At 47.9% G+C, this 7,874-nt stretch overlaps 1 pseudogene; it reads left to right on the top strand.

The window, feature by feature from the left end:
* Positions 1-294: 294 nt before the first annotated feature.
* On the top strand, positions 295-7,566 carry LOC124690240 (annotated as a pseudogene).
* The last annotated feature ends 308 nt before the right edge of the window (positions 7,567-7,874 follow it).

The raw sequence follows: 7,874 nt of genomic DNA, 5'->3' as shown, positions 1-7,874 counted from the left end.
ACACTAACCAGTGGGCCCACGGTATTTCGGACCCACTGTTCATTGGGGGCGTCCCTGATCGCCCAGGTTCTAGACGTTTCGTTCTCCAGCATTAATAGAAGGAAATTACTCCTGCCGGGACAGAATACATACCGTCAATTCCAATGACAAGCGGGCCCCCCTTCTTCCTATTCGGAGAGCCAAAGAAAAGTTTCCTAATCTACGCGCGCCCAGCTTTCCTGCTCGGAAACCGAGAGCCAAAAACCCCCACTCCAGAACCCGCACCGCCGCCCGCCTCCTCCGCCTTCCACCGCAATGCCCAAGCCGCCGCCGGTCGTGGAGGTAGGGTCGAAGCCCCGCGATATCTTCCTCATCCACGACGACGACGACGACGATCGCAGCGGCGGTCACGGCCGCCATCTGGAGTCGCGCTCGGTGGTCGGCATGGGCGGTCGAGCCGGACGGCGCGCTCCGGAGGACCGTTTCGGCGGTTCGGCACGCGGTCGGGAGGGTTCCTCGGGCGGTGGCCACGCGGCGTCGCGGTCGCCGCCACCGAGGCGAAACTCGCTCGCGCCGTCCTCCCCGGCCGCGGCCCGCGCCGGCGCCGGCGCCAGGGAGCCCGAGGTCATCGAACTCGACGATGACGACGAAGAATACGAAGTTCGCATCGAGCGCTCGGAGAGAGCAGCCGCGCCCGTCGGCGTCAAGAAGGAGCCGCTCGAATATTCGGGCGGCGATTCGGATGGTCCACCTGCGAGAGGCCGCAAAAGGGCGGCGGCCTCCGCGCCCGGCGGCTCCCGGAAGGCCAAGAAGCGGAGACGGGAGTCCCCGGTCAGAAGATCCAAGCCGCACAGGGCGGGCGGGCGCGCCGAGCGCGGAAGCTCGCTGAAGCAGGGGAATAGTAAGGGTCAGGGGGCAATCGGCCGTCGTCGGCTTCGTTACTCGGATCGGTCTATTTGTTCACCGGGCAAGAGGGCGAAAAGTGCTGGGCGCATGAGACACGGCCACAGGGGTCGGCATGACGGTGGGCAGGCCGGCACAGTCGTCGCATCAAGAACTCGTTCACGGGACTGGCGTGGTTCTGCGCCGGGGAGGCATGTCGGCGCTGGTGTATCGTCAAGGACTCGGAACGGCGGCCGGGGAAAGGGGGCCCCTGCTGCAAAGTATCGTGCACCTCTGGTTTCTGACCACAGTGGGGATGGCGATGAGATGGAAGAGGTCAGTTCAGATGATGACAGTAGGAGACCCCGGGATAACGAGGAGGAGGAGGAGGATGTGGTGAAGGGGAAGAAAAAGGTAGATGATAATGATGACAGTGATGAGATGGAAGAGGCCAGTTCAGATGATAGTAGGAGACCTCGGGATAACGAGGAGGAGGAGGAGGATATGGTGAAGGGGAAGGGGAAGAACCAGGTGGATGATAAGGGTGTCAGCGATGAGATGGAAGAGGTCAGTTCAGATGATGACAGTAGGAGACCCCGGGATAACGAGGAGGAGGATGTGGTGAAGGGGAAGAAGAAGGTGGATGATAATCGTGACAGCGATGAGATGGAAGAGGTTGGTTCAGATGACAGTAGGAGACCCCGAGATAACGAGGAGGATGAGGATGTGGTGAAGGGGAAGAACAAGGTGGACTATAATGATGACAGCGATGAGATGGAAGAAGTCAGTTCAGATGACAATAGGAGACCCCGGGATAACGAGGAGGAGGATGATGTGGTGAAGGGGAAGAACAAGCTGGACGATAATGCTGATAGCGAGGAGATGTACAAATCCATCGAGGGGGAGGACGGTAACGGCATTCAGGATGAGAGCTATGCTGGTGTTGACGAAGAGGACACAACAGAGCCAGAGGAGGAGGAGGAGGAGGAGGAGGAGGAGGAGGAGCGGACAGAAGAAGAGGAAGAACAAGAACAAGAAGAATCTAACGAGGCAGGGGAAGAAGTGCGTGGCACGCCTAGCAGCAATGCCAATGCCGGTGGGAGTGCCAGACCGGGCGGCGACGGCACGCCGCCCGTTCGCAAGAAGAACTTCGAGGGACTGTATCTGATCGAAAAGGCGGACACCAGCTCTACCGGCGAGGGTATGAGGAAGCGGACGCGATCACAGCGGAGATGCTCGGACAAGAAATTGCTCACCCGAGGGACTTTCAGCAAGCCGTACTGCATCGACGTCTCGGAGTCCGAGCCCGAGCCCGAGGAAGAGGCGCCGCCTCCTGCGCAGGCGCAGCCATCCGATTGGGCGTTCGAGGACGACGACGACAGAGCGCCCGCAAAGAAGAGACGGCGCCGGCAACAGTTCTTCGACAGCGATGGCTCTGGTTCAGAGGACAGTAGTGATGACTCTGAGCCTGACAGAACATTCGCAAGGAACGCCAAGAAGGGGCCGAGTTCAAGCAGGCCCACGAACGGCGGCGGCGGCGCGCCCTACCGGCAGCAGCAGACTGCCAAGGACGGCCGCAAAGATTACGCGGGTTCTTCTAACCCAGGGCGCGTTAGCTACTACGCTGCAAATGCAAATGCAGGAAACCCCGCGGACAGGGGCAATCTGCAGCAGCACGGCGATGTTTCCTTCAAGAACAGCGCCTTGCTTCCTCAGAAGGGGAAGCGGGAGAAGAAGGCCTACGATGATCTGTTCAACTCCATATTTGACGAAATAGAGAAGCATCCTAACGGCTCTGATCCCGCACAGGCACAGCAGGGCTGGGACGACAGGTATCCGCTGGTGTTCTCGTTCGGAGACGAAGAAAAGGAAGTTAAAGAGAAATCGGAGCATGAAATGTACATGGAAGACCTGTGGGGAGAACTGGATTTTTGCTTGGAGACCGTCTACGCTGAGAAGGTACCTCACTCTCTGCTTATGGTAATGCCGTTCTAATTGAACTTTTGTTTATAATGTATTGGCTCCAGTTATGTGATTGTGTTGCTCCTTCTTTAATGTATGATAGCTCCTGAACCTATTCCTAACCATGCACTCTATTTCTGGGAATAGCACATAAAAGTTTATCTGCAGTTTAGTTTGACAAGAGTTCTTTCAGGTTAATTGCTCTATTTGTGAATCTGATCTATCAATTCCTTCTAACTTTATTCCATCCAGTAATTTGCAGGCTTTTTTTCTAACAGAGGTATTATCTATGTCTCTATAAATACAACTAACATAAATATTTGTCCCCTTGTGTTCCTGCTTCATACTATCAATGTATGAATGCACCCCAGAAATTTGTTAGTATGCTTTAACTGTGCTTCTTTAGCCCAAAACATGGCAGATTTAGAAAGTTCATACAACTTTCCAATTGGAAGGTTCCATTTAAAGAAACACTGTCACTGTGTACGGAGAACTAAGCGCTGGTTTGGTGGCTTGAGCTCGGGATGTTGAGCTCGCCCACCCGGGATCGAATCGCAGGTGATGCATTCGGACTAAATGGGGTGCTATCCGCGTGAATAAATCGCTGGAGAGCCTACCTAACAAAGTATAGCCAACGTTTTCTCACTGCATATGTAGTTGGAGTTTCATCAAATAATGTGTACCATTCCGCTGACATGTGCCCTTTTTAAAACCTGGGAACTGAAACAATTTTTGTGGGTTGTCGAAACAAGCTGAACATGGGACATCCTTCCTATGGTAATACAGTTACCTGTCTCATTAGGAGAGTGCTGTCTGTTCCGGGAATGGGACCTCCAGTGCACGAGACCATTAAGTTTTCCTGCGTGCAAATTTGTTTCAGATTTTTGAAACTTAATGAAACTGAATGATACCTGGCAGCACAAATCTCAATGTAAGGTAAAGGGTGAATCCAAAGGCACAAGCATACACTGGATCTCCCGAGCATGGGACAAACACATTTTTCGTCCCATTAGGCATTGTCCTGCAAACCTAGATATTTCAGAAGTTACACATTGGAATGGCTAACAATATTGAGTTTTACAATAGTTAATCCACCACCTGTGCTGAAACCAAATTGCCATGCAAATATTATATTTTTTCAAACACGCACCGAAAGGTGTGTCACACGAAAACATTTTTCTTGACCACAAGCAAATAAACAGAAAATAATCTTCAAGATTTTCAAAGTTGGATTACACAGAGATAGCCAAAACATTACGTGAAAGATAACTTTGCTGCAAAGTTTTTCTATAAACAGATGTGGGTGCGAGAACTTTGGATTAACACTTCAATTAAACATTTTTGTTATTAGTCAGTAACCGTACTAGTGTAATTTTTTCTGGCTCTGGTGATAATACGTTTTGCCCCTTTTTATCAATTGGTGGGTGTGTAATGAATTGGTTTTCTGTGATGCAACATCTTTTTGGCAATTGGGGGATTTCCTTATTTTTATTCTATAGAAGCTGGTTTATTATTTAAGAATAGTACATCTTCAGGGATAGCTTGATGCACAAAAGCCTTCTTCATGTCGGAGTTGCCATTGCTTTCCTCTCACATTTAAAATGCAAACATGTTTCATGTTTTACAAATTTTATTCTCTAATCGTGTACACTTTTGCATTTGTGGTTAGCTGCCAGTTAACAATTTAGATGTAAAAATTACTCCCATGCAGAAAAACAACAGATATAAAAGAAACTCCTTGCATTGTGGTTTTCAGGGCGAAGGGAGCAATGTACAAGGAATTCCTACGAAGAAAGAACCTTTATGCAAAGAAGGGAAGGAGCATGATTTCTTTCAGGACGACCAGATTGGAATTCTGTGCAGGTGCTGCGGCTACGTCCAGACTGAAATCAGACATGTATTGCCCCTTGTGGTAAGCCGATGTTCCTTCCAACACGTATTTTGTTTTTCCCGAAATACCTGCTTAGACTTCACTAGATAACATGGATACATGCTTTCCTCTCCTTTTCTTACTCAATAGGGGAACTGGTCAGAGGAAAGGGATCCGAGAGAAGACCGCGAGCTAGACCGTCAGCTGGAAATGCATCTCAAAAAATACAATGATATGCTAGCATCAAATGGTTTTGAAGGAGAATGCATCAGCATTGGCAGTAGTAGTCATAAAAGTGGCCCGGTCTGGGATCTCATTCCTGGGGCCCGGGAAAACATGTTCCCACACCAGAGGGAAGGCTTTGAATTTATGTGGACCAAACTGGCAGGGGGCACTGACATTGAACAGGTGAAGAAACTGAGAACTGATCTAAGTGGCTGTGTGGTCTCTCACGCACCAGGGACGGGGAAGACCAGGTTAGCAATCACATTTGTCCAATCTTACCTCGAGCTTTTCCCGCGGTGTTGCCCGGTGATCCTTGCTCCCAAGGGGATGCTGGCCACATGGGAACAGGAGTTCAAAAAATGGAATTCCAAGGTCCAATTTCATGTGCTTAATTCTCCCCGTATCCAGCGGAATGGAGGAGACAAGACCATCGAAAGACTGGCCGCAGATGATGAAGATCTCACCCGGAAGCTGTTGGGCAGGAAATTCAGTCGAAACCTGAAGTTGCTATCGTGGTCTGAGGGTAACAGCGTGATAGGTCTCAGTTACACGCTGTTCACGAACCTCACCAAAGAAGGAGGCAGTGGCAAGATGAGGAAGCTGTTTCTTGAAAGGCCTGACCTGCTGGTCCTTGATGAGGGACACATACCGAGGAATAAGGATAGTTTGATTTATAAAGCTCTTGATCAAGTTCGTACTCGAAAGAGAATTGTTCTATCAGGGACTCCGTTTCAAAACAACTTTGATGAGCTTCACAACATCTTTAGCCTGCTACGAGCTGATGATGTTGATCCGAGTTTCTGGAATTCTTTGACAGTAAACAACGTCACGGTTAAAAGGATTAATGAGATCCGACCAAAGTTGGAGCGTTTTGTGCACATCCATAATGGTGACATACTTAATAAATCCCTTCCAGGCTTGAGAGAATCTGTTGTGATTCTGAATCCTCTTCCTATGCAGAAGAAAATCATCGAAATGATCGAGAAGGTTAAGACAAAAAGCGCTTTCTGGCTTGAACACAAGATATCTCTTGCGTCTGTACATCCATCCCTACTCACTAGCATGAGCAATTTGCCAGACGAAATAGCATCTATTGTGGACGAGCCTTCACCGGAGAGGATACGGCTGATGCCATCTGAAGGAGTCAAGGCGAGATTCGTTTACGAGATGGTGCGTCGATGTCGTCGTTCAAAAGAGCGAGTGCTTGTGTTCAGCCAGTATCTTGAACCATTGAACCTAATCATGGAACAGCTGAGCATGGAGTTCAATTGGACTAGAGACAAGGATATCATGCTGATGACTGGAGATGTCAGGGTTGAAACTCGCCAATCCTTGATGACGGCCTTCAATGACATGAACAGCGATGCCAAGGTAATGCTCGCCAGCACAAAAGCCTGTGGTGAAGGCATACAGCTTATTGGGGCATCACGTGTGGTGCTCCTTGATGTTGTGTGGAATCCTTCCGTCGGAAGGCAGGCAATTGGCCGAGCATATAGAATCGGCCAACAGAAGATTGTCCATACGTACAACCTAATCACAGAAGGAACACAAGAGAAGAGCAAGTATGACAGACAAGCTAAAAAAGACCACATGTCCAAGCTGCTGTTTTCAAATGAGTCACAGCTGCCTGCACAGTCCAACGAGTCACCAGAATCTATTTTCAATGACAGTATTTTGGAACATATGACTGAAGATGAAAATCTGAAAGAGATGTTTGTGAATATTCTCCCGTCGCAGTGACTGTCAAACAGATAGATCTCTGGTAAGAAAGCTTCTGACATCAGAATGTTGGTAATTTCCTTCTTTGTTCCTGGTACTAATCTTTTTTGTGTTATTTGTGGACAAGTAGGCGTCATAGTCTCAAAATATGTTCCATTAGTATCTGAACATATGTATTCTTATACAAAATAACTGAAATCATTTGCAAGGTACTAAACTAAAATTGTTAGCCTGGGCTTGTTACTCATTGTGAGATGAATATATGGCTGGGAAGCAATAAAGGCCATATGAGACGAATTTCTGTAGTTTAAATGTTGAGGGTGGGATAAACTGCTAGGAACCAGTCATAATATTTGATGCTCCATACTCTATAGTGAACTGTAGGGAAGGATGTGTGAAGTTGTACCTATTTCCATGTTCCTGTTTTCTGCTGTCTGAAGCTTCTCAGCTACGTCATTTTTGTTTTGTAACTGAAGTTTGTGGTTCTTAGAGGAGTGCTTATCCTTGTTTTCACAATTACACTAGTTTACCATAAAGTGTTATCTTTTTCTAGATGTGTATTGTACCAGTTACAACTTGCATTGATGTTGTTTCCTTCTCCACGCAGGGTAGAGAGCCGTAAACCCCATGGTGAAGAAAAATCCATAGGTATGCATCTGCAAGAGGAGAGTGATGGGAGACCCTGTCTGTACCAGATAAATGCTAACGAAATGTTGTTGTATCGACTTACCGAGATGCTCGAAGGATGTTTTGTTTTCTGAAGGCTTGTAGCCTGTCCCTAAACCTGCAACAGCAGAGGGATGGATTGTTTTGTTTTGTTTGACTTTTCAGTGATTACCGATTAGTCCAATCCCTCTTGATAGAAAGGGAATTCAAACTGAATTTAGAATCCCTTCCCGTCCTAAGGGATGGCCCTGATTCTCTGAATCTGAACTTGTTGTACTGCACTATAATAAGATCTCTTTATGAACCTGCGGATGGTGTTGTTGTCTGCATTTCTGTTATAATACTGAACTCCGGTAACACGAATTTGCTTGCTTGTTAAATTCCCATTATCAGTTACTAGTTTTTTTTTACAAATGCAGTCAGTCACTTTCATCAGATTGAGCAAGGAGAGTGCAAAAGAAAAGAGGGCATCAAAAGGATGCTCGAAATGAAAGAACTAAGACTAAGGAAAGAGGAAAGAAAACATCAGGTAGTAATTAAGGTGGATGTAAACTGACTCGTCCAAGAGACT

The sequence above is a fragment of the Lolium rigidum genome, chromosome 2, assembly GCF_022539505.1.
Source record: "Lolium rigidum isolate FL_2022 chromosome 2, APGP_CSIRO_Lrig_0.1, whole genome shotgun sequence".
NCBI classification, from domain to species: domain Eukaryota; kingdom Viridiplantae; phylum Streptophyta; class Magnoliopsida; order Poales; family Poaceae; genus Lolium; species Lolium rigidum.
Note: the sequence above shows the minus strand (reverse complement) of the source record. Positions and strands in the feature narration are given on the sequence as shown.